At 36.3% G+C, this 27893-nt stretch overlaps 1 long non-coding RNA gene across 9 annotated transcripts in view; it reads left to right on the top strand.

Moving 5' to 3' along the window:
* The first annotated feature begins 769 nt into the window (after positions 1–769).
* The window catches only part of LOC140684628 (uncharacterized), a 447345-nt gene continuing 420221 nt past the window's right edge, over positions 770–27893 (top strand). For 6 of the 9 annotated variants that reach the window (XR_012057171.1, XR_012057172.1, XR_012057175.1 and 3 more), the window contains exon 1: positions 770–1074. This is a non-coding gene — a long non-coding RNA (uncharacterized lncRNA). The remainder of the gene's footprint in view (positions 1075–27893) is intronic. The other 3 variants (XR_012057169.1, XR_012057170.1, XR_012057174.1) reach the window with 3 other exon arrangements.

Genomic DNA, 27893 nt, shown 5'->3' with positions numbered 1-27893 from the left:
GAGAGAGGTTAGCAGCAGGCATAGTGTCCTCAGTACTTCTTAAAAACAGATATGTCAGCAATTTTGTAGAAATGAGGTGGTTTGAGTGTTGCTTGAAATTTCTAAGGGAGCTTCAAGAATCTATAAAATGACATACAATATTCCTGTCTCATTACAGTTAGCTTCAGAAAACAAGCATTTTTTCATGTGTGTGTGTTAGAAACATCCAAATAAATTCTACATGTGTGCTCATATCTCAGTTTCTGGTTCCAGGAAAGAGTTAAATAATTAGAATACTTTTGTTTACCTGAAGAGAACAAGTACCCATGGGGCTCTTCAGTTAAGAAATTTACTCAGGTTCAGGTGATTTCAACATTCACATGCTTGTCCTTGCCTCAGCTGGACTTTTTTTTTCCTTTTTCTCTTCTTATCCAGAGTCTGCATCATTCCCATGGATTCCTGTTCCCTGTGCTCTTGGCTGCCCCATATCTGCAGAGAGCTACTTCTCTGCCCTTTGCAGTCTAATAGCAGCTCCCTTGTTCCTTTGGATATGATACGGTGACAATCAGCAATTCTTTTTTACACTTAAAGATATAATAATCCTGCCACTTGTACCACCCCCATGTTCTAGTTTGGTTCAGACTCTCTAAAAGATTGAAAGGTAATGAGGTGGAAGCATTTCCTATTTCGTATTGAGCTTCTTCATCTGTTTTAATTTGCTTAAGGCAAAATATTTTTACAGCATGACTTGGAAGTGGAATCTAATAATGGTCAAGTTCTAGTTGCAGTCATTCACAGGGTCTAGGGGTATAGCTGGCAACTGGCACCTATACATGAGCCCACATATATGAGCATGCACACAGGCACACACACATTGATGCATTCTAACACCCCCATCCTTGCAATCTGCTGCAATGCACACCCCATCATGCACACACAGCCTGTTCTGCTGCAGAGTGGAGGAGGCAATGTGCTAACGTGTCAATAGAGAAGCTGATGAGAAATCAGTCTTTGGCTTCACAAAACATTCTGGAGAAATTTTACAGCAGGGGAGAGAACAGGTACTTTGACAGAAAGATAAGGAGGAGAGAAGAGGTAAATTCCTAAATGTGTCGTGTTGAATGCAAGTAATAGAGATGACTATTAGGAAAAAAAGCAGAGTGGAAATAAGATGGGAGAAGAGAGGGGGAAGGAGAGCCTTAAGTAACATGAAACAGATTGAAAGAAAGATCTGGTAGGAGAAACTGAGAGCATAAGCAAATTAAAAGCAAGAAAGTGGTTGGGTGGGGAGGGGCTTGCAATAGTGTGTCTAAGCAGAAAATGATGATAGAGTGAAGAGCATGAATACAAAATAAAAGGGTATAACCAAGGAGGAAAAGAAATCATACACATCCTAGTAATATTTAAGCAGCTTTGCTTTGTTGTATAATGTGTGTATACATGTATTTCATAGTCTAAAACAAGAACGTGGTAACAGTAAGAGTAATAAATTAAAATTAATAAAAAATTGGAAAATTAAATAAGAGAAGTTTGGAACTAGCTGAAATCTGGGGACCATTGGCTCAATCTTCACAACAAAGATGATTAAATGTGGCAAACCCTAAAGGTTGCATCATGGTCTCTGATAATGAACAGTGATCTGCCTCCTTTAAAATAAAAAGGAATAAATAAAAAAATTTTCTTTTGATTCACATATCTTGTGAAATGTCTTTGTCCATTTCATGTTTGTTTGTAAAATTTCACTATATAATTTTAAATAATAAAACAATCCTACTTATTTTCATAAGCATCTGTACTAATAACCTATTCAGTTAGTAAAATGAATTAAACATGACCTAAATAATAGCTAAATATTTGTCATGGTAATGGTTTTTGTGAGAGATAAATTATTCTAAAGCACTTAAATCTTCCAAAATATATCCCAGATTGTGTTATTAGAAGGTAAAATGAAAGAAATTATAAGACTGTTATTTTTATGCAGAGGCACCATAAGTAAAGTAGAATGTTTCCCATCCTAATAGCATGTAGTTTTTTCTCAAAATACTCATACGTAATTGTGTGAACAAGAAAGCTGGTGCAATGTAGGAGGCTGACAGTTTCTGAACAGACCATGACATTCAGGAGTGAAAACTTTCAGCCAGGTGATAGACTTTGGCTTTTCTTGTGTGCTGGAGTTTTTGTTTAGTTCCATTACTAACTGTGCATAGATTTTGAAAACTAGGGCATCAGTGGTACAGCATCTTTTTATTATGATTTATACTCTGCATGTTTGAGCAACCAAAATAATTTTCATGTGTACCATGAATTATAGCCTTATTTTATCCTTAGTTTTCACTTTTTTCCTTATATAAGCAAACTTCTATTGATTTTGAGGAGATTTTCCTTGAATGAGAGCTGAGGAGGGACTGTGGTATTTGGCCTGAAGGATTGTACAAGCTAGTATGAATCATAAGAATTTGGAGACAATATATTTTAAAATTATTTCCTCTCAAGTACATTACTGCATCTTGCATGTTACTAGGAGCTGTCTGAATGTTGTTACCATATGGATAAATAAACTCTCCCATTCCCTGTTCACTCATTTTTCAGAGCCTCCCTAGTTTTCTTGGCAGGTTGTGTTGCAGAAATACTATTGATGGGGCTCCTCAGCCCATGCACCCTGATTCTAAAGCTCTGTCTGAAGAGCCTGTTATTTGGCTTTTATTTATCCTTCTTTTGAAGACAGCCCCCCTTGGTATAAATCTTGACAGCCCACATCAAGGTCTCAATCTTCTTTCTCCTTGCGATAGAGTTTGTGATCAACAGTAAGAAGTCAGCTCTCTCTCCCTTATGTCTCTGGAGCTTTTAGAGCTCTGAAAATACCAAGAGCATGACCCTCAGTTATATATATGAAAATATTATTTTTCCCCAGAAAAAGAACAAATAGGGACTTGTCAGTCTTTTTGAAAGCAAATTCTGTCAGGAAAACTAGAGTCTGCATCTGTCATTTGGCTAAGGGTATAACTGTGGCCCAAATGTGAGGCACAGTGTAAAGCAGTGCTAAAATGTATGAAAGAAATTGTTCAAAAAGTTTCTGCCCTTGTGCAGTGACTCTTGTGAGTCAAGACATGAGCTTACTGTCAGTTATGGTGTACTGCTCACAAGCCTTTCCACCAGAGACTGCACACCTTGGGAGCTTTGGTTACTCCTGCTAGCATGGTGTATGTGGGAAAAATAGGTATTTTTGCTGGAGAACTGGAGCTCAGCGTGTCTGAGCAGTTATACGCTGGTTTGGAGAAAGCCAAATAAGAGAACAATTTTAATTTTAAATTGTCAGAATGGTGTTTCTGATACATATATATCCACTTTTTTTCAAACAGATTAAACTAATTAGTCAGATTGGCTCAAAAATTCCTGAGTGCTTCCTGTGAATTTTTTTGGTGGGATTTTTGAACCCATTTATATTGTAGATATAAAATTGTGGGTCCAAATGAATTCTTTTAAATTTCAATAGAATGCATAATTGGAAATATGTGTGATCAGTTATATAAGAATAGATTGAGAAGCAAACTAAACAAAACTTTTTAGCCTTATGACTTGAAGGTCAACATTACAGTACAGTGAATACTTATAAATAGAAAATTCAGGAGGAGAATATGATGTTATTATGATAAAATTATGTGTTTTTGAAAAAAAGCAATTACCACTCAAGAATTGAGAAGGGAATTTTGTGTACTGGTTGCTAATCAAGTATTGTGTATTTGTACACCAGTTAAATGACTTTCTTTAATGTCTGCACAAAACACAGCTTCTCAGATGTTATCTAATATGCAAAACAATGTATTTTAAAAAACCCCTTGGACTTTTTGCATAATATTTTCTGATAGCAGATGTATATCTGCAGCAGCAAAAATTAGAGCATTGTTCCAGAAAGCTGCTGCATTTAAAGCTATGTCAGTCATAGGCTGCTTGGCTCCTGGTGTCTCTTTGGGCAGGGTTATTTCCAGTGATGTATTCTTTTTTGATATGGCTAAATAGTTTTCCAAGTGCTTGTTTTTTAGCTATAATTAATCATTTGAACATCTATAGCTGTTCCATTAAGTTTCTCATAACTAATAATGAATTAAATCTGACAAAATCCCGTTGGAGATGCATTTAATTTATTGGCTTTAAAATTCTAATGGAAGTAGTTATAGATGTCCAAAGGATTAAGGATTACTTAACTAGGAGGTCAGTCAGCATTGCATCTATTTTAGAGATGAATAAACTGAGGTGGTGGGAGATAAATGATAAATGTAAAGAAAAGTATGTTAGAAAGACAGGAATGGAAGCCAAAGCTTTAGTCAATGCAGTTGCACTGTATGGAGAAACCTCTGGATTTTCACTGTTTCTTGAAGTAGTCACAATGTGTAGTTCATTGCTTTTCATTTTAATTGCAAGAATGCCATCACTTTGAAAAGCATAGAAATTGCATCTGAATTGTCCTAAGTCTGTTTCCTTCTCCTGCCTCATCCCCACTTTGTGTGACATTTTGGAGCAGATGTATTTTCCTTCCTTTCAAAAACTGACAGTATTAATTCAATCTGTAACTTCAGAGATGGAAAAGAGTTAATAGAAACATTAATAAGTACAACCTCAATAGGATTTGAACTCACCACCTTTGAAATATGAATTAGGAATTTATCTGGTAGTCTACACAGTCTTTCATTAGCAGCTGTGGGAATTTACAGGTGTTAAATTAGTTAGAGAAATGCTGCACTATTCCATGAATGCAATAAAACATAATGAGAACTACAAGGAAATAAATTAATTCTAAAAAAGGAATCTAATATAAGGGCAGCAAAGTTCAAATAAAGCCTGCTCTCTAGTTTTTAACGAGATTTCTGAGATGTCACCAATATTAGACATAATATCGCATTGTTATGCTTCACTTGTTGAAATATTTTCATTAAATGCAAACTTTAGTGATATTTTTTGCCCTCTTTCTTTAAAAATCCTTCATTTTAAATATTTCTGTGTAATAGTTTGCCTGTTGAAATGATATTACAGTGTGATAGATTAGAATTAGAAGCTGCTGGTCTGAAGCCTCGGTCAGAAGGATGCTGGCTGCTCTCTGGTGTTGATGAGAGGGGGAGCAAGGAGCTGCTGGGGGCAGAGCACTGAGCATTGCCCCTCAAGCTGGTGGGGAGGAAGGGAAAATGGATTGACCAGGGCTGTCAGATGTGTCAGATATGTGACAGCTTTAAAGAGTGAAAAATATGTTTAAAATTCAAGGGCATTAAAATACTGTCATCCCAGTTGGTTAATGCAGGAATTAAAAAAACATGACCAAATGTACAAAAGGTTTGACTTCATGATGTGAATGAAGTCCATTATGTGTTATGGGACTTAGGTTAATTAATGCAATTTTAGGTCTTGCATTGCTTTTCTTCCTCCTGATTTTAGAAAAGCAAAAACTCCGGTGTAAAGTGTTTTCAGTCAACAAATGCAGGAATTAGTTGTACCTCATTGAAGGGAGAATGAAGAAACTTGTTACAGGGACTTATAGATGATAGCCCAGAGACCAGCTCTGTGGGCTCAGCAAATCTGTATTATCCACATCCATGTGTGACATTTTGCTGCATTACTCCCTGCAGTGTCTTCAGCAGCATGTTACTGCTGGGGTACATTGCTGCAGCAGTTGCAATGAAGGAAACAAATCACTCTTGCTGAGTGGGGAGAGTAGTTCATTGGCACACAGGGCTGTGGTGTAATCACTACTGAGAGGTCAGCACTGATGCCCCAAATCTGATCAATATAGACGTGCTAGCAATCACTCTGGGCTCTCTGTGTCTTTTGACACAAAGCAAAGGCTGAGCAGTGAGGTGGGATGTAGTCAAAAGCCCAGCCATACCTGAAGGGAAAGTATGAAAAATATTACTCATTGATGGATCTTATATTCAATATTTATTAGAGCTGCTTGTGTAAAGTGCTGGGTGTTTACAATTTGTAGAAACAGACATGCCCATTTTGTCAAGAACTTTTGAATGATAAACTGCAATGTGATCTATGTTCCTGAGTTGCACCCAACCTGCCTGAATCTTAAATTTATAGAAATCTTGAAAAAACCTGCAAGTCATTCAACATAGCCTAGCATGAATAGAGGGAGACAATGTCAAATTGCTGAATGTCTTCTGACTTTCTCTTTCAATTTTTCTTAAATAAGGGAGGTGGAAAACACTCCTGGATTATGGTAACCACTTTATTCCCCCCTTTTCCCCCCTGTTGCTCTGAATTTCTTCCAAAGCCTTTCTGATCATTAGGGAGTAGATAATAATTTCAGGTTTTGCCTTTGAATATTCTTTTGGAATATTTAATCAAGTAGATAAGAATAGGATACACTCAGCTTCTTCAAGTTTATACCCACGAGTCTCCTCTCTCCCAGAATTTGTGATCATTCACAGCAAGTGGATTAAGCTGAATAAAGATCTCCAACCCTTGAAAGACTGTGGTGAGAAATGCCCAGCTATGTTAAAGATTTGTTTTGTTGGTTGTTTTTTCCAATGAGGAAAAAGAGCCTCTGCTGCCTTGGAGCCCTGGTTGTGAGGAAGCAACTTATATTGGTGATGGTAGTGTCCTCTGCTCCAAGCTTTTTCTTGAATCAGTGAATCCTGATGGATTAGTTATGGGACAGATAGATTGCAGGCATGTGGACTGATTGTCAGGTTAATGTCTGTTGTTGTCTGTGAGTTTTCCCATTTTGTGTTAGCTGTCTTGTTTTCTGGCTTTTTCTATTTGTTAACATCTTTTTTATATTGTGATATATTTTCAGTGTGGCATCCTGTAGTAAGTACAGGAAAACTAGGGCTTGTTGGCAGCAAACATGATTTAGGATAAAATTGCTGTTAACCTTGAATTCAGTTGTGTTGTATGACTTAAATGGATTAGGAGTCTGTTCTGGTCTTTTAGAATGGCATTATTCATATATGAGTATATTGTTTTCATATATTTAAATATATATTATTTACATTGAACATATATAGTATATTGAATTAACATGTTTTGAAAAAATACTTGGGGTTTAATGACACTTCATGACTTCTCAAAATTAAGGTTGAAAAATGCTTCACAAAAATATTTCCTACATTAGTTAAGAAAATATAACTTTTTCATTTGTTGTATTGGTGAGATAGTCGCATTCAAATAATTCCCAATTTGTAGTCTTTGAATATAGAGAGTCCTTAATTTACATATTTAAGACCATATTGTTTCATTAATTTAAAGTGGAATTAGAGACACACACATATCGCTGTATAGATTTTGTGAAACAAGAGGAATGTCTTAATATTTTAGTTATTAGAAAAAATAAATGATCATTACAATATACACATTCATCTGAGCAATCCTAGAAGTCCTGTTTGATCACATGTTCATTAGGTTATTTTCTTTAAAATGCTGAATATTTACTTGAAACCTTTAGGATTGCTCACACTTCATAGGATTAAAACAAGTAGCTTCAGAAGTCAACTGAAAGAAGAATTTGATGTCAAACACTTCAGATCTCTCTGGAATGCATGTTGTACTTCAAACTTTTAGTTAGTTTGTATTACCCTGCTTCCCTTCATGTCATCTTTTGGAAGTATTTCTTTATCTCCTTTAACAGGATTTTTTAGTTTCTTGTGAATTTGTGTTACTGGATATCACTGTTAGGTGAGTGAGGGGATTTGGTTTGGTTTTTTGTGAGGGAGGTGATGTAGGACTCTTGAAGAGGATGCAGGTGGCTCAAGGGTTTGCAGTACCTCCAGAAAGTGGGTTAATTTTCCCTCCTCAGCACTGCCAGACAGAGGGCTGCTGACTTTGTCTCTAAAGAGTATAATTTCAACTGTGCAACTTTTACTGGGTTCAGATGGATGTGAGTTCTTGATGCTCCTATATGTTCTTTGTTCCTGCATGTCTCATTTCTGACTGGAGACCTGAGGACAGTGCCCTGACTTCTCAGGGTAAAACATGACCCCCACACATCCTTTTGCTGTAATAAATACTAGTGGGGTTTTTTTTCCTCAGGCTTGTACCAAATGATACCAAAAGTTTCAAGTGACCTTGTGTTTGCTGTCCAGTCATTCCTTTAAAAAACATTTTCACTGTAGTGTTTTGCTTGGCAGTGAGTTTCTAAATATTTCATTAAAGAATCTGTAACATTTAAGAATTTCAATGTGAATTATCCCCTCCATTACAGGAGTGCAGACTCAATGACTTCTGTTCTTTTCTGTGGTTAACTGAGGGGACAAGCAGTTGTTACCTGTGCTTTGTTTTTTACCAGCTGATCATATTTAATTGTGCTGGGCCCCTTCCCACATGCTCTGTTATGCGGGTAGGGTAATTAATATAAAATTAGCTTTTCCCCCCTGTCTTCAAGATGAGCTCAGCTCTGGCTTCTGGAGTCAACTCTTTGTTCAGTCTTTCTTGTACCTAAAAATTTCTAGATATTCCCAGATTTCTGTCTCACGCATTTATTTTACTATTCTATTTCTTGATTTTTTTAAAGCAGTTTGACACAGCTGAATTGACTCTTTAAATCACAATCTATTGTAGGAAGTACGTAGAAAGTACTAGGAATACTCCAAAATTTCTGAGGTACTGTCAGACGTGAGCTAAGCATTTCTGAAAGCAAGTATGATTGTCATCCAAAATCTTCTTGGTAAAGAAGATTGCTTTGTGTGTCCCTGCCTTATATCTCCCACTCATGTTCAGTGGGAAACTGTTTTGGAGACCCTTCCTGTTTGAATAAATGTGGACATGTCCATTATTCACAGCAGAAGTAAACAACCAGAATTTGCTCCCAGGAAAAATAAAGAACTTCTGGGTTTTAGCATGCATGTTCTCTCTCTTTTGAAAGAGCATGAGAGTTCTAGAAGGGGTCATTAGGCAGGATAGCTTTGTATGTTTGGTAACATTCTTGCAAGGGTCAAACCAGCTCCCCCAAAACACAGGTTCTTTTAGCAGAACATGTGCAGCAGCCCTGACACTATTACTGGAGTGAGAACAACAGATTTTGACGCATGGTAGGCTGAACTTATCCTATATCCTAAAAAGTACTTTTAGCCTGCAATTTAGCAGGATCTGACATTGCTCTGTAAGTGTTGTAAAGTGTTATTGTACTGATTTGGACTGAAGAGTGTGGGTAAAATTAAAGCACTTCTGTGTTTGCTTTCTGCAGTGTTCAAAGTCTGGAGTAACTTACATATGTAAATGAAAAAAATATTAGATTGGTAGATAAGTAATAGATTGTACAATAAATACAGCCATGTGTAGGTAATGGGTTTTGGTCTGGAATTTGTATGCATTGATAACAACCTTCAGTAACTGTCTGGAAATCTCAGCTTTCAAATAGTTGTCTGTCCTGCTGCTTATTTCAGTTGCTTTCAGAATAACAGCTGAGGATTCCAGTGGCTTGGTGGCACATCATATCTTGGGCTTGGGTAAGGCTCTCATTTAAATAAAGCAGTACTTTCCATACAAAAAAAAAATAGTTAATATTTTAGTATGACATGGAAAACTGATGAATGACATTCTGTAAGGCCAATACCTTTTTTCCAGCCTGTGGCAAATATACCACTTCTTTTGTAAAGACCAAGAAATTAATGAATTATTTTATTCTTCCCCTTTGCAGCCTGCACAGGGTAATTATGTATTATTAATAATGCAGCAGTACAAATGATATTAAATGAACTACATTTGTTAATGTAGATCTTATCCAACTGCTTTTTCCATCGGTGGACTGTTTCTCATCAGGGGGTACTAATTAGCTCTAATATGTGGAACGATGGGACAGAAATCCAATCAGATAAATAGGATAGATCTGGAAAAATCCAGGAAGAAAGAATACAATTTATGATTCTGAGTGTATTATTAAGAGGAGAGATGAAAATTTATTCTATTTTGCTTTTACATATATTTCATGGTCATTTGAAAATAGTATCAACTCTTGTTCTACCAGGTCCATAAAGACTCACAGAATAAGCCATTTGTAAAAGCTGTAATGTTAGTTTCCTTTTGCAGTAATAGAGGCATATGTAAAAGCTTTTGGAATCTTTGTTGTGTTTGCTCTGCTATTTATTCAAGCTTCTGTGTTGATGAAAATCAGTGATTTTCTATTGCTGTTAGATTTTTTTTTTAATCCCTAACCTGCTGATAACATTCTTTCACTTGCTCTGTCTTTTTGAATAAAAATCTGTTAATTTTTACCTCTATATTGTCATACCTTTAAGTGTGGTCATGCACACATGCATAATGCATAAATGTAAAGGATTTGATTTGACTGCCTAGAAATCAATAGAAAGATTATTGTAGACTTCAGAGGGTGTAGTATGAGACCAAATACTAATTCTTATAGTTATGTACTGTTGAGACGCACTTCATATCAAAACGAAACCAACATAATTTCATTTGAATGCAGGGGTTACATCTGTGTTTACAGGACAGAAATTAAATTAATCTCATACATTATTAACTCTACTTCATATTTGCATTGTGTTTCTTGTTAGTAGAGTCCAGTGATTCTTGTGTGCTGTGGGATGGACCATTATCATCCAACTACACAGTTTTCATTTCCTGTCCATCTGCAGCACGCTGACACTGGAAACTTGTTTGAAGACCTGTGGTAGCAAACTTGGCAATCTGTCCTGTAAAGGTTTGTAAACCATCACAGAAGGCAGTGTTTAAAATCCTCTAGCAAGCTGGATTGCCTCATACATTTTTAAAGATAATCAATTATATTACTTTCTGTTCCCTCTGCAGTGGTGGGATTTATTCCTATTCTGTAGTGACTCCACCCTTCCCCACCCGCCCATCAGTCACACCATGAGGACGCTGGCACTCCCAGTGGCACCAGCTGGCTCTGGGTGAGGGGTGCTGGCTCTGAGTGAGGGGTGCAGGCAGCCCTGGGGTGCACCCCCAGAGCCCTGCAGGGTGGGAGCCATCGCTGGGCATGTGCTGATACAGACAGCAGAGCGCTGCTCTGCAAACTCTGCACAGCAATATACAGATTCACAACTATTTACATTTTAATACAACTATTTCATGTCATTAAAGTAAACAGATAAACAGATCAATATGTTGAAACAGATGTATAAATATATAGATAGACATATTGCACAGAAATCTTAATATTTCATCCAAATGAAATACTCTCTTCCAAATATGCCCTGTAGGAGTTTTGCTCAAGGCTATGCTTAGGTATAGTCAAAATTCCCGATAGCTAGTCACAAGGGAAAATATGTTCTCTTACAGATAATTGCTACTGGCAGCTAGAGACCTAGAGAATTTGATGTGCAATAATGTGACCTGACTATGTATTAAACTTTTTTGAAGGACATGTGTAGAAAAATTTTATTTGCTTCTCACATGCTGTAATTTTTTTTTTTTTTTTTTGGATTTCACTTGTGTTAGCACATTTTTAACAACTTTCCTATGTTTAATATGTGTTACATTTATCCTAATAGTTCTCAGCCATAAAAGTTCCTAATATTATGTTTTGGGTTTTTTTTCCCCTCCAAACAAATGAGCTTAAAAAAGCTTAGGGTGAAGCAGGGAAGGGAAGGAGAATAAAGCCCAGGTCACTTGTAAGGAATATGTAAAACAAAGCAGAGTTGCATTATTGATGATAGAAGTGGAGAAAACACCCAGTAAATATTTTTTCTTTAAAAATACGTGAGATTAACCATTCAACAGCTGTTTGTTTTCCCTGCTTCAGTTTGAATATTATCTTGTAAGCATCCTGTTTTTAGCTATGCACTTGCTTCTTACCACTCTGTTGTCTCTTAGAAAAGCTTAAAAGGTAATTGCTTTTTTATACTAGAAAGGTTATATATTGTATATTGCCTTTAATCGTATTAGAAAGCACATAGCATTTATACAAAAATAAGTCAGAATTGTTTGCTATTAGACTTGTCTTTTCCTTTAGTGCTGGTTTGTATTATTTGTTTCCCAGTATTTGGGGTTATTACTAACCAGTGATGTATGATTTAAATTTTTATAAAATGCCAGGAAATGAAAATGAGCTTCCAAAAGGTACAAAATGACACAACTTCAATAAATATCTTTATATACCTTAGAAAAATTCTTGATATAATCTTGTTTTGTTGTTAGCAGATGTTAATAGGCAATAAATATATATATTGTTCAGTGGCCAAAATTAAAATACTAGAGTAACTGCTTCCCTGCATGATAAAGTCCTTTTCTTCCTTTTATTTATTTAAACCTCATAATGGACTCCAAATTTAGATCTATAATTGATACAAGTCACAGAAACTTTTATTTTATCTTTATAATTTCCATTATTATTTTTTTCACTCTGTATATGAATATAGACAACATACAGTGTTTCCATGGTTTCCATGTAAGTTGAGATATTTTAGTTTAACATAGACACCTAAATAAAACATCATTTGACATTCTGAATAAAAAAGAATTCTGACTTCTTATTAAAAAAACTCATGTCCTTTCAGAGATTTATAATATGTGGTATTTGTGGAAAATAGTAGAATGTAGACTGTAGGAATTAAATAGAAAATGAATTGCACAACTACTCCTTCAAACTCCTTGGGCTGGCCAATTTAACAGGGCTGCAATCTTTCTTTGGTGCATCCCAGTTTTGTGGAGATGAGGTCAGGACAGACGGTTTGCTGGGATTCAGCAAATCTTTAGTTTTGATCCCACCTTCTTCTGGAGTTCCTTCTTTGCATTGCTGCCATGCAATATGTACATTTGACAAACAAGGTTCTAATGGGAAATTGTGAAACTGTCGCACAGTTTTGTCTGGAAGGAAATCCTATGGCTTCTTTGTCCCTGGGGTGTATCTAACTCAGATGAATGAGTCCTAATATATTGGAAACCTGATCTCTCTATCTTTCCAGAGATATTAGAATTAAACAAAAGTTGTTCCATTTGAGCTTTGAAGAAGCATTTTTATGCTCCTTCAATTCCACAAGAAAGAATTGGTGGAGTTATAAACACACTGGGGGACACATATTTCCAGCTTTCTGGGGAGGGATTTTGGTCCCAGTTGCTGTATGAGGTGGGGCAGACAGGTGGCATCAGGCAGTTATCAAATAAAAAATGAAGGCAGCAGCAGCAGCAGCAGCAGCAGCAGGTTACAGCCCTGGGCTCAGCAAATGTTTGACTCATGTGCAGCAGGTTCAGGCCTGAGGTGGGACAGCAGAGCTGATTCCTGCAGAAACAGAGTCAGACCTGTCACCACTGCAGTTCACCCACGAATGTGTGCAACAGGGATGCTGCACAGATTGGTGGAGCCGTGCAGTTACAGGTCAGCCAGGCAATTTGCACCATCTGGCTTGCTCCTTTAACCCAGAATTCCCCCACAAATGGGAATTGGGTAATACCTGGTAAATAATCCTGTTCATTGAAAGGTGCATTACTTAAAAGAATTTGAAAGTTATTTTTATGGTATGTGTAAAGAAAGACAGGTGTAAGCAAAGAAACGATAAACAGACATAAAAGATGTCCCAGTCTTGGCTACTGACAGCTGCTGGAAAGGCCCATTGGGTCAATGTAGAATCCTGAGGACCCTGGGAAATGAGAACAGAGGATCAGCAGAATTCATGGCCCAGGAAGGAAAGCATGAAAGAGACATTCCTTTGCATATGTCTGTAAGGAAATCTGAATCAAAGCAAGTCTATATGCCTTTCTTGTATGTATTTGCTCCAATTAAATTTTTTTAGCCCCAGACCTCTGTTTCTCTAGTATTGGTCTAATTTCCTTTCTTTTCATAACCTGTGCTGCTCTTGGATCCTTAAGACCAAAGCTGAATATAGTAACTTTCCTACTGTACTTTGAGCAGCAAAAAAGTTAAAAATCATCCCTTCTTTAAAAATAAAAAAAAAAAAGAAAAAAAAAGTAGATAAGTGGAGCTTTCCATTTTCTAAAATTCAAAGCATAGTATATATATTCTAACAAATAAAAAAATTTCTAGGCCTATTTTTATATTGAAACTTTAATCACTTGAGAGTGGGGAGTGACTGTTTCACTGTACAGTCAAACATTTGTACTTGTTATTTCTAGCACTCAGAGCTCAAAGTCAGTGGGAATCTCTCCATAAATATGAAGCAAGAGATCAATCCTGAGAGCACAAGTTTTATTAATTGAAAGGCTAGACCTCAATAAAGTGAAATATAATTCATAGAAATCAATTGATGCACTGATCCTCAAACACCCATGTGGAAAAAAACCAAACAAACAAAATCAAAACAGCTATGGTTTTAACTGTATCCTGTTACAAAGTAGATGAAGAAACAGGAAGGAAAGATAAGAAAAGGTCTTTCTGTCCAGAACATTGTGTCTTCTTTACACATGAAGCTTTTCTGAAGTCAGTGACAGTACAGACTGGGAAACTGCTAAATTGAGAACTACAGCCAGAGAAACATGTGGGCAATGTATCAAGAATTTTTCTTTTTTGCCAAGCATAGTTGCATTTGTTTGAAATGGAAAAAAAATTGATTAACTGAGAACAAGATTTTTCATTTCAAAGAAAAAAGAAATGAGAAATTTCCTGGTCTCATCAATGACTTCAAAGCACTTGGGCAAAGAAAATGTATAAACTTACTGTGTAATTCTGTAATGATTTAGATCAGTGACAGACAGCTTGTCTGTGAATTCATCCATGGCTATGCTTTACTGGGATTTCTAAAGCAAATGCTGAGGTCTAATTTAGGGGGCTATTATGAAATGGTAAAACAATCCACAGGGGATAAAATTCTTTGCTAATAAACACCAGTTAAAAATGACATAATTACTGAATAAGCACTTTTTAAAGTAAAAGTATCTTTACATTTTTAAATAATGCACATTTAACATAGAGTGGTATCTCTGAAGCAGATGTCTCCTTGACATGTGCATTCAAGCCGTTGGCGGTGACCTTGTAGGGCAAAGCAGTTTTGAAAATTAGTTTTTGCTTCCCAATCTGTGAAAATAGTGCTGTAGCGAAGATTTAATGTAAGTCATAGCTTCTCATATAAGCTTATTTCAGCAAAGTAAACAATTAAAATAACAAATGTCAGCTATTTCTCAGCTTGACAGTTAGCACAACACAGCTTTTGCTTAGCATGATGTACAGAATGTATGGGAGGTATACCTATAATTCATTTTATCTAGGTATGGTTCACCTATTATGTTTTAATACAGTGATGAATTAACAAACAATGCAGCAGTTTTCATAGTGGTGTGAAAGCCTGGGGAAAACCCATCTGGCATGCAGAAAGTGTATGGCTAAAATAGAGGAGAAAAATGAAATTAGGGAATTTCTGAAGGATTTTAAATGTTGCAAAGCAAAGGAAAAAAATTCTAACCCTTTCTCTTGACTATGAAGTTCTGTTACCTAGTGGAGTTGAGATAGAGGAATAAGGATTGCATTTTTCTTGAAACATGGTTTTTGCCTAAAATGAATAAAAGTGAGAGGGCAGAGTTATGGATTTGTGTTACATGCCCCTATGAAGTTAAATGTCACTCAGGAACTGAGTCAGGAGGAAGCTGCCATCACATACTCTGGAAAGCTTTATTCTGACAAAAGGGCGTGCTGGATCTTAGCACAAGCCAAAGCAGCTCTGGGGTTTTTTTCCCACTCTTGTCACCTCTTCTACTGGGTGGAATCACCAAAAGGAAGCAGCCCAGCCTTATGTCTCACATGGCAATACTGAAATAGATTCTTTGTGTGAGTTTTACATTCTGCTGCAAGCATTTCTGTGGATGCTTTCTTCTGTTGTTGGCCTGATAGTTTGGTGTAAGAAAGACACAAAAATGAACATCTGAGATTCAGGTTTCCATTCTTGACCTGCACCTGAGCAACCTTGTTAAGTCCATGAGAGAAAGTAAACTGTATAGTGTTTATAGCCTTTCATTTTGCAGTTCTGTTTTTGTGAACCCAACTTGAAGTGACAGAGAACTTTTAATTTCAGCTACACACATCACTCATTTGATTGGGAAGAACTGTTTGCTCTCTTCTCTTGGAATCCCAGAAGTAGGAGAGCATGCTTTGAGAAATTTGTCCTTAACTTCTGGCACAGGTTTCTTAACTCCAAGGTATATAAAATTATTTTTTTTTTCTGAATAGATTATGAAATTTAGATAACTCCCATTTGCTTTTATTGCAGAGGTAAGTCCCCCTTATAGCTGAGAAAGCAAATTGTGGAGACAGGTGAAAAGCCAATGGCCAATGTAAAATAAGGTGATAGATTCAGAAAAATCTAAGCACAGGTCCAAAAGCAGTCAACAAGGTTATGAGCCCTCACCTCAGAAGTCAGCATTTTAAAAATTTGATGGTCAGTGACTAGGAAGCTTAAAAGTCAAAAACAATGTACTTGATATGTTCCTGTAGGAGCAAAGGGAATTTTTTCCTAGAGAAGTTTAATATAATCTGTATTTGTTTGGGGTTCTGCTTGCCTTGATACAGTTAAGAAAATCTCTTTTAAAAAAATAGTGAAACAAATGAGTGAGTTCTGCTCTCTCTGATTTTTAAATTTTTTTCAGATCCTGTACTCTGTGGCACAATGCTTGTCATATTCAAGGAGAGGGACAACGTGTGAGAACACTGTCAGAATACTGATAGTGCAGATCTAAATTTCTCCATGATTATCTGAGAATGTACCAGCCATAAAAGGAAAAACCTCACCCTGTTCCAACTGTTTTTATTTCTTTTTCATCCTGAATGATTGGAGCACTCAAAACTGAATGTGTAAAATGTAAATATTTTAAAAAGTGGTTAAAAACATTTCATTCATTTCTTTTCTAAGTCAATGAATCAGGGAGAACACAAATCAGTTTCTAGATGTTAATTATAGGGCTGCCCATAGAAAAAACCTTCATCCAGCCTCCAAGAACACACTGACTGAATTGCAGCTTCTATGTTACAGTTTTATTCACATAGATATGCTCTTGCTATATAGCCTTTAAGTTTTGGCAGGCTTTGGCCTTGATGCTATGCTGTACATTGCATTAAATTGAGGCACTAGAAAAGAGAGGTGCTACAGCCACTTCCACATCAGCTACAGCCACCTCCACATCACTCTTCTTGAGCTTGAAATCTTGTGTGAAGTGCTGGTTATTTGGCATTTATAGAAATAAATAGTGCCAGGAGTAAAAACAGATTTTTTTTTTTTTCTTAGTCTTTAGAGATTGCTTTTATTGCTCTAAAATCTTGCTTAGCCTGATTAAAAATGTTGAGTAAAGATACGAATATTTTAATCATTGCAATCAATGTAACTGTAACCTACATACTTTTTATGGCAGCATTGATTCCATGAAGCAATGGGAAGGAATCATTCTGTTGGCTTGAAGACTGTCTGCAGAGCAATTTAGAAAGAGGAAGCCAGGAGTAGTGTGTAGTAGATGAGAGACTGGTTTGGCAAGAGTTATTGAAGTTTTCACTGGCAATTTTTGCCTTGTGAGTCTGCAGTCTGTCAGTCTCTAGGAAAGGAGTACTCAAGGTACTGAAAATAAATGCAGGCGTTAAAGGCCAACTTGTGAACTCATTACCATGGGATGTGTCTGCTGAGACAACTGAATCCTGATACTTGTATTTCTGTGGGTAGAAATGATGGTTATTTCAGCTCTGTTCCTATAGAAAATCCTTAATTAGCTGTGTGTTTGGTCAGACATTTTGGATTTGAGTGGGAAGAATTTCTTGAAAGCTGAACAGCCTGTGGAACTTGCACTTAGAAAGTGATTAATTGTCTAAAAACGGCAATTTATTTAAAATTAAATCATGGAGTAATATTTACCAAAGTAGAGATCTGATAATGTTTAGCAAACAAGTGCACCCACAGAGAAAATTTATAGTGTGTGACTAAACCCAAGATACCTCACCTCCAGAAATTGTTATACGCCAACTAAGCAGCAGGTGCTATGTGTGCTCTCCTAACAACTGCAAGGTACAACATGTTGGACTGTAGTATGCTCATTTTTTTTGAGAAGCTATCTGGAAAAAAGTATAAGACACTACATGTTATTTCATATTTTCCAAGTGCAGATGGTGAGTTACCAGGGCTCAGCTGTATGTTCACAGCGGGACACTGCAAACTGAATGTGTGTGGGTCCCCCATGTAATGAATAATATTAAAATCATACTGTTAGGCAAATCAGCCATGCCTAAAACATTTTTGAGAAGATGTAATGCATTTGTGAGTGTACAATGTCTTAAACATTGTAACTCAGTGAACGAGCACATAGAAATTATTTACTGTAGCTGTTGAATTACAAAACACCTGATATCAGTAATGGTAAGAAGCTGGCATATGGAGCACTGAACAAACTTTTGGCTGTAGTTTTCTATCAGATACACCTTAGTTATTACCAGGACAATGCCAGTCCAAATATCAAAGAATTTTGGCTTATAAGGTGATTCTCTTCCTACAGTGAATGTAAACAAAAATCAGAATCTGTAGAAAGACTGAGGCAGAGATGCTGCTAGATCTAGAAGGAGGGTCTGTGCTAACTCTTACAGGCCTGTGTTCCCTGACAGATTTGAGCCAAGACTGGAGTCTTGCATTGCTGAGAGCCAAACCAGCTCTCAGACTTCGGTGCTGCATGCTCCACTACATGTTGTTTGTAAAGGCCACCACAGCACCACTGGGACGCTTCAACGGGTTGTCCTCAACATAGCTTTAGAAAGTATAAGTTGGAATTTTTCGAGCCCTAACTCTTTTAAAAACTTGTATTTGATACATTATGTTTATACAGATTGTTGTACTTAAATATTATGTTTCACTTCATGATACTTTTGACATTTTCAGTATTTATGCAGTTATGGTTCACAAAATAAACATGATGTTCTTGGCAGTACTGGGAAGCAGCCATCTTGCTGATCCAATTCTGTATAAAATAGGCCCATTCTACTTGTGCAACACTTTTTCTAAAGAGAAAATTCTGGCTACATCAAAGATGGTTATAAGCAGCAGGAAGGGAGCTGCAATTCCCATAGTCCTAATACAGCTTTTGCTACGATCTGTGTCAATATATATATGCCAGACTGGGTCAAACAATCTGCAATAGCTCCAACATTTGTCTTTGACACAAATAGAATAAGGCTGTTGTGTTATTTTTTGAAGGTTGTAAAATACAGAGTTAATAATCGTTATTACAGTGTCTCTTTTCACATGCTATGTTCAATTATCTCTGCAGTGAGACAGTAGGGAGATCCTATTCTATTTTCCTTTCAAGGCATTAGTCATGCACTTTCAGCACTGGAATTTTAGGTGCTTCTGATAAGTGACTTTTTGTTTTGGTGATGTTTCTCTTCCTTCTTACATGTTAGTAAGAGCTGAATTGAATGTATCTCATCGGTTTGTATCTGCCTTCTACCTATGAGGGCAAACAGTTCCAGTGCAGCAGGATCTCTGAATGCTCCTTTTAAATGTCTTGACTGATGAAGTTTTTAATTTCTCTTAAACAATCTTAATATGTAGTTCCTCTGTAAGAGGTCATGTATCTGGAACTCAAATTGATGATGGAGCATTTACACAAAAATCTGTTACTGGAAATATAATAATAAGAGGAAAAGTGTCTTTGCATTCAGTTCATTTGTGAGGAAAACTTGAATTTATTAATTAAATAATGATTTCTTGTTACTGTGTAGTATCTCATCAACTAAAATGCATAATATAACAACTTCTCAGGTAAACATTTATTGTGATCTGCTGCACAGTGCAACCCAAAGTAACAGAAGTATAGGAGTCTTGGAAAAAGCTGAACACAGTCTGATTAAATGTATGAACTAAAGTTTAGTCAACTGCATGAAATAGGAAGGTTGCTTTTCCTAAAGGTAGGACATCAAAAAATATATTGTATCTGTAGAGCTGTTTCGTATGTAACTATCTGCAATCTGAGTCTTGTTCTCTCCAGTCAAAACCCCAAGGTGAGAAGTAGTGATCAGCTTTCACATTTTTTCTCCTCTCTATTTATGAATATGTTTATTTTCAGCTCTAATTCACCTGTGGTAGTGCTTAGGTTCAGATGTGAGGACAAGACTATTTCTCTAAAAACTGGTGTCAGGCTTTTACTACTTAGGGACACTCATTCCCTGTGACTGTTTCTAGAAACCAGTTATACTGTCTGGCTCACAGCAGAGGCTTCTGTAAAGGATTGCTAAAGTAAACTAAAATAAAATATGCTTTATAGGACATTGTTATAAATATAATGGTGAACTCAAAAGAAATACCCTTGTCACTGATCCCAGATTTCAATAGGAAATACCTGTGATCTTTGGAGATTTTGATATAATATTGCCGTCTTGGGCAGTAGTGTCTGAACAAGTAATTCCATTATTGGAGTGTGAGTACATGCTGCAAATTTAGGTGCCCCTGAGGAGGGACAGGGTGTGTCCTTTCCCCCTTTTTTAACTTCTGATATTATTATTCCATAAGGGTTTTTCCAGTGAAACCAATAGGAAATACAGGCACTCTGCACTTGTTAAATGCAGGCTAAGTCTTTATTTTCCAGGGTGCTAAGCACCTTTTGTGCTTGGTGACTCAAAGGCAACTGTGTTTGCTCAGCACCTCAAAAATGTGAGTCCTTACTGTAGATAAGCACAATTGGAAACACTGGCTGTTTTCCCAGAAGGAATTTGGTTTAGCACTGTGCAGAAGAGGAGAGTTTGTCTTACCCACCCTTTGTCCTCAAGCTCACGGGTGACTTCTATTTAGCTGTTATTGCTGGTACAGAATAACTTGTTACAATGCAAAAGCCCAGTCTTCATGCTTCAGTCACTCTAAAGACTCCACTAGTAAGCAACACTGCAGCTCTTTTATTATGAAGAGAGCTTTAAAACTATTTAAAACTGCGAGCATTTATGAAGCATCTTCCTTGAGAGCCACAACTTTTGAGAATGCTGGGTAAATGCTGCTCAGTTGCATTTGGTGTAGCAGAATCAGTAGCATTGAACAGCTGATTACTCAGAGAAATGAAAATTCTCATTCCTTTCTCTTTCTTCAGTATTGGTAAAAAATTGAAATGCACTCCACAAAACCAGAGAAATGAGGAAAGTCCTTGTAGAGAGGCTTCTACACTGGTAGATTTAGGACAATAATGTTGAGAGGGTGAATAACAACAGCTCTATCTCCTGCTGCTTGGATTCTCTCTGGTGCCAGTACTGGCACCAGAACTATTGTCATCAACCCAACATTTTTTGTCACAAAACACCTGGAAAAGCAAGACTAATGATCTAGAATTAGGGGATGCCACTGACCCCCCAATAAATCTAAGCACTATGTATTAGCCATTTCAAAACTAGGGGTTATTATTTTTGTAGCCTGTTACTTTATATCCTGTTTTAGAACACAGTTTAGGGATATCATAAACATCTCAAGCTCAATTTCATTAATTAATAAAGTGAACTAGAATGCTTGTATGAGGTTGCTATTTTGTGGAATAGCTGTCTCCCTAAAAATAATGGATTTCTGTGGAAAGCATATATTGTTGACTTTGCAGCTTTTATAGATTTCCTATGTTCTAAAGATTAAATCTTTTCAGCTACTAGTCATTCACTTAATGGATTGCTTATATTGACTATGACTATTCCTATTTCATGAATATAAAAGAGAAATTAATTTGATAATTGGCTCTATTTACTGGCATTTTTCAAGTGAAGGTTAATATATCTTCTATAGATATTGATTTGAAATGGTGCACATGTATTGACTAGATTTAAAGTTCTCTGCCCTCTGCAGAGGAGGGCTCTTCCAACTAGAAATAGTAAAGTGAATCCAAGAAAAATAAATTAAATTATTTTAAATGAAATCGCCATCACATAGTTTCAGACAAATGTACTTGCAACTTCACTTACTACAGGATAGTACTTGTAAACAGATTGTCTGAAAAAAATAAGGAGCATTTTCCTGTCAGGGTAGTATCAGGATGATTTTATTAATCATTCTGTAAATGCAGGGAAGTCAGCTATTAATGGACTTATAATTTGGAATACATATGGAATATGGACTTACAAATAAAATTATAAAAGGCACTTTTGGTTTGTGTTTAGCATTATGCAGCAGCAGTAAGAACATGGCATTTTGATCATCCAGAAGCAGTTTAGAGTCTGGATTGTACTGTAACCAGAATGATGCATCAGAACTCAGTTTCTTTTTCATGCCAAAGTAAAACTGTATCCCATAAATGTATTTTGGACACCTTGCCAATATTTATCACAGTTTCTATTGAGAAATGAATTACCAAATTTTGCTAAATGATTAAACATCACACATGTAGTTTAGCTGGGTCTAGTTGTGTTGCTTACTATGGGGATTTAGTCTGTGTTTTATGAGTTGGCTACACTAAATCCAAATTACCTGCAATTTGTTTTTTTCAATATGTGTGGTCTTGTGCTGTGTTTGAAAATTAAAAGTAATTGCCTGTCACACCATTCACATTGAGGGTTATCCTCTTCCTGTGGCAATTAGTAAATAGGAATTTGTGTTAAGTTTGAGCTATGGGGTATGGCCAGACATGCCTCTGTCCAGGCACAGCATTCTGGAGAGCACAGCAGCTGGTGGCATTGCTGCCCTTCTGCTGAAAAGTGTTAGACTTGGGGGTGCCTTCTGGCAGCTGTGTAAAACCAGCTGTTTCAGTGTGCCTCCTCTCTTTGCTCCGGGCAGGTTTCCTTACCAGCCCCAAGTGGCTGTTACTGGTTGCCACATCCCAGGAGCAGCGAGGACGTGCACACCAGCAGGTGGTTCTGGTTCAGCAGAGATTTATGTGTTTTTTGGTGTCTGCTAGGCATTAGGAATGAGTTCCATAAGCTGCCCCATGGCTTTGATTTGGCTTTCATTGAAACATGTTAGAGAACTTGTTCAGCAGACTATTTCTTCTCTGCTTTGATACAGATTGAAAGGCTTAGCATAATGTATAGTGTGTAATTTTTACCAGTGTGGTGTTGGTGAGGACTACATGAAGATATCTTTGACTTTGTTTAGCATTCTCTTTAGAGATGCTGTTGCATTACTTAAAGCCTGTTCTTGAATACAGACTCCATTTACTATCTGAGTATTAACTCTGAGTTTGTTTTAGCATGAAAGCTTGATGCTGAATGCTTTAATAATTTTCTTTTGAGTTAACCATCTGAATGGGAGTAAAGGCAATAGCTATAGTTAGCAAAATTTGGCAATTCAGAAAATAATATATTTTCTTCTAATAGATTAGTTACTCTAATAATTGAATAATCTAATTCTGCAGCTTTTGATTATAAAATTTATTATTAAAACTAATTCCTTGAAGTTTGACATGTTGTATCTTGATTAAGATTAATTAATTGAAGAAATGTTAACTCAGGTGTGGTTAACTTACTGTGATTATGGAACCCGACTTGAAGCAAAGATCTTCAGTATGAACAGATTCACAGTAACACTTCTACAACTCCTGCTCTCTTCTGGAGGTGTTGAAATCAAACACATCTAAACTAGCTGCATGACCTGTGGGTTCATAGTTGAAAACTGCAGTATGGCTAGTATGGCTGAAAAATTAATATTTTGTCCACCAGTTTATAAATAAAGTATTTATCATGTAGAAGCTGTCATGCTTCAAAAGATTGTGGGGCTCAGCTTTTTCCTACTTCAGGCAAGAATTGTATTTGTTGCAGTGTAGTTCTACTAATGGATTATGAGTCTGGAGTTTTGTTTTATGTCTGCTGAATAAATAACTCTTTGAACCGTAGATCACACAACACGTAGTGACTAGTTTCCTTTGTTGGATGCCTCCACTTGTACTAGGTATCTTAGATACAGTGTTTTTGCTATGTTGTTAAAAAAACTGATGGCCTGAATTTTTTTTGGACCTGATGCAGTCCCTCACAGAATTATGTTGGTATACACAAGAGTTTCTCTTAAAGCACGTCAATATTCACCCTGCTATTGAAGGTGCTGTTACTATTGTGGACTTTAATGGGATATAGATCTTTCCCAGAATCTGAGAACTAAAAGACTGCACATAGCCTTGCCTGCCTTCATTTTGGAGGTGGACAAGACATTGGATTAGGTAGGTCAGCACATCAGTAGGTATTGAACTAACCGTAAAGGAGCCTTGGAATAGTGGTTAAAGAAACATCGATATTTTTAATGCTAGAAATATTTGTGCATAGGATGGATTTCCACATTTGCCCTTTACTACTGCATTGACAAAAAAATAAAAATCCACACTTGTTTGTTTTTCATCAGATGGAAGTGTGTAGTACACACAAATATTTGCCACCTTGTTTGACCTTGTCCCAAGATATTTACATCTTGGAACCCATTTAAATTTTCTTGTTTTGTTGGACTTTGAAGTATTTGGCAGTGGAAGAGATGTTGTTGACATACCAAATATTAATTTTAGCTTTAACTGCTTATCATACTGTATATGCTGCATGGAAATGAGAAACATTTAAACCAGTTGACTTCATCTGCTCTTTTCAAGACAGAAGTATATTTATTTAAAGGAAGGAATAAACAGCCAAGGTTCAAAATACGGAGCCTAACATACCTGAGTAAAATAATAACAAACTCTTTCTTAGGGATATTTGAAAAACATCTGTGTTTGTGCTGAAATGTTCCTTGTCTTAAGAAAACGAAACCGCAGCGAAATCAAGCCATAAAACTGCAAACCAAACTGACCTATATGTCTGTTAAGATGTGGCCATTCTGAGCTGAACTTTTTGGTAACATGAATTGATGTGAAATCCTTTGGATGTGTGTGTGTAGAAGAATGAAGGATCATTATTTGAGCTGACTTCTGGGCTTTTTAAGTTTAGGGCTTTTTAAAAGTTATGTATGTGTAAGTCTACATGAGTCTATTCCCCAAAAGTAGAGCTTAAATTAATACAGAAACCTGGAGCGGTACAGTACTCCCAGTACAATATTCTACTTTTTAAAAAAGCAAACCTTTAAAAGTTCTGGGCATACTTTTGCTATGTGGCTACTGTGGTTCTGATTCATCTTTTGGCTTCTTGCCTCATCTGCTGCTCTTGACATGTGAGATGTTAACAGTTGTATGAAATACGTTCTGCTATTTTACCTGTACAAGAGAATTGCAAGAGTCTGGAAGAATTCTCCTGTCACCCAGGATTATGTGATTCAGATTTAAGACTGGAGACCCAAAATTATAACTTTTTCATAACTACTGTTATTTGTGTATACAGCACATTTTCAAAGCAGTGATCATGTTGTAATGTCAAAATACAAATCTCATGTATATACTGTAAAGAGTATTGTGTAACAAAGTCTGTGATGAGTATGACAGTGAAAATTATAATGAGAAATCCAGCATTTTTGAAATCTGTGGAAATGGGCCCACCAATTTCACAGAGTTTATTTATATTTTAAAGGTCCAGCAGTAGTGATGGGAATTTGTACATTAATGTGTTGATGCATATGATTTCTCAGTTTAGAGCACCAGAGAAATTTCTGCAAAACTGGGTATTAAGGTGGGCAAAGGTGCTAGAATAGATCACAGAGGAAGCTGAACAATACTGCTTATTTCAGGAAGGATTTGAGTGCTCTATACAATCTAAATGGTATTGCTACTGTGCAAGTTCCACCAAATCACTCAAAATTAATATGGAAATGAAGACATCTTCTGAAATTGCATAGTGTACACCTTTATTTTAAAAAATGTTTGCAACTTTTCTTTTGAATGTCTGTATTTAAATTCTTCCATATCAGCAGAATTGATGCTTATTCTCTGTATTTGAATGGCATTCAGGTAGTTTTAGTTGTGTTTATTGTTTGAATGATCTGCATCAATGGTGCTTACTGCTTGCTTCATAATTTGTTGCTGCAGGTGAATGTGACTTTGAATCAGTCTTTTTATCTGAAGATAATATTTTGAAGCAATCTGAAGCAACGTTCAGCCATTCCAACTATGGCCTCTGTATTTAAAACAGCACCTTCCTGATCTGCTTTGTCTGTTTTTCACTGTAAGCCTCATCATATGTATTTCTTGACATTGTTCTGGTACTTTTTATAATGTCTACACTTAGCTGATCCATGCAATTCTAGCTATGGTTTTAAATTTACAATGCATTTGTGTTAAGAAAGCCAGGATCTCAGCTGGTGCAAGTTAGTATAGCTCTCCTGAAATCAATAGTGCTCTGCCAGTTTCTACTCTTTGATGATCTGGCCATAATAATGTAATATTACTGAAGAGATAACACAGTGAAAAGGAAGCATTATACTGATTCAGCTGGGGCAGCTATTAGATTGGAGTACTGCTGAGCACATATTGTCTAATATTCACCTAATGGCTGATATCCATTTCATGAGACCAAATTTTTAAATCTCCACTAAGCGGAGTTAATGAAGTTAGTTCTTCAGTGTAGAGCATGTGATTTTTTTTAAAAAAAACTTCAGCTCTTTACCAAAATGCATAGTCTTGTGTTGGAATAAGATTAGTTTATAAGATTAGTACATAAAAGTGAGTTTTGCCCACTTGTCTGCAAGGATGTGGCACCAAAGCTTTTTGGCTTTATTAACTCGATTGGAATTGAAAAGCTAATTGTATGAATGCCCTTTCAAAAATCCTGAGATGCTTATATTGAAACTTTTATTGTGAGTAGCCATTCTCAGGGTAACTTGAGTAAAACGCAGCTGGTTTACATTGTGAAGAAAACATTCAACATGCCTTGGCAGATCTTTATAATAACACATACCTTTGTTTCCTTTTGTAAATGGGAATATGCTCTCACACATAGTGTAAATTGCAATATCTTTAGAGAAAATGCTTTTAGGGATAAAATGAATATGAAAACAGAACAACAAGTTTCACTTCTAAATGTGCAAAAATTCATAATATATTGTTCTAATTATACTAAATCATATTTTTCTCCCACTCTACAAAGAAATTAACTATAGTGGCTCTTTCAGGTAACTTTTTATAGCACTGTGATATCAAAGGCAGGTAATATTATTGTCTCTTCTTCAGTATGATTTTAAATAAGTTGTAATCTTCATTTAATCTCCAAGTCAGTTATTAATTGCACTCAAGCTTTTTTCTCAGTTCACCTCTAATTTAATGACAGTCAAAAAGAAGATTTAATTTTCATACTTTTATCCTCTAGCACATGCTAATGGTGAGGACAGTGTTTTTATTTATGATTTATTGTCCTATCATGACTACAATATACAGCAGTGCTATGCATAAGCACTTGGGCAAATTGCTGCCGGCAAAAGCACACATAATGTCTGGGCTTACATGCAGGGTATTGGATGGAAGTCTTTGGAATACCATCTGTGATTGCTCAGATATATATTTTTTTCAGAGTTTATTCCATGATTCTATTCCTAAAGTTATAGTAAAAAGTGAAGTGGCAAGTCTCTAAGTTAACTGTCTGCCAATGCTCTGATTTCTTTTGTCTTTTAAAATTGAGATAGAAAAAACAATATGTGAAAATAAACTTTGGGAAGTAATATGACATTTTTGCTGCATTTTTCTCAGTGTTGAAAATGGCACTTTCTCCTGGCCAAATATACTTTGCAATGCTTGGAGAAGTACTTCCCAATATTTCAACTGGCTTTGAAATGTGGGACTTTTTTTCCCCCGTTTATTTTTTTTTAAAAAAATTTCCTTATTGTATCTAAATCAAAAACTAAAGAGTTGTGCTTTTCAATTGCAGCTTTGTCTTTTATATTGAAAGAGTCTTGCTCTCTGTTCTCTTTTGGAAGAAAATCATGCATGCTGAATGAGCACCTTGCATTGTTCTCATAAAGCAGAGTTACAGATCACCCATATTTTCCCTTACTCTTTGGAAAAATAAGCTGGATTAGCTTTCTCCTCTCTTATCAAATTCTTTTGCTAATTCTTCCTTGCTCAGTTTACAAGCAGGACAATAGCCACAAAATCACCCTTTTTACTGCTCACCTGATCAGAATGCTGAATAGCAATGGAACATCTTGTAGCCCTCTGCCTTCCCTGGCCAGCAATAAGGAAGT

The sequence above is a fragment of the Taeniopygia guttata genome, chromosome 8 (assembly GCF_048771995.1).
Source record: "Taeniopygia guttata chromosome 8, bTaeGut7.mat, whole genome shotgun sequence".
Classification (NCBI taxonomy): domain Eukaryota; kingdom Metazoa; phylum Chordata; class Aves; order Passeriformes; family Estrildidae; genus Taeniopygia; species Taeniopygia guttata.
This window is presented reverse-complemented; position numbering and strand designations above follow the sequence as displayed.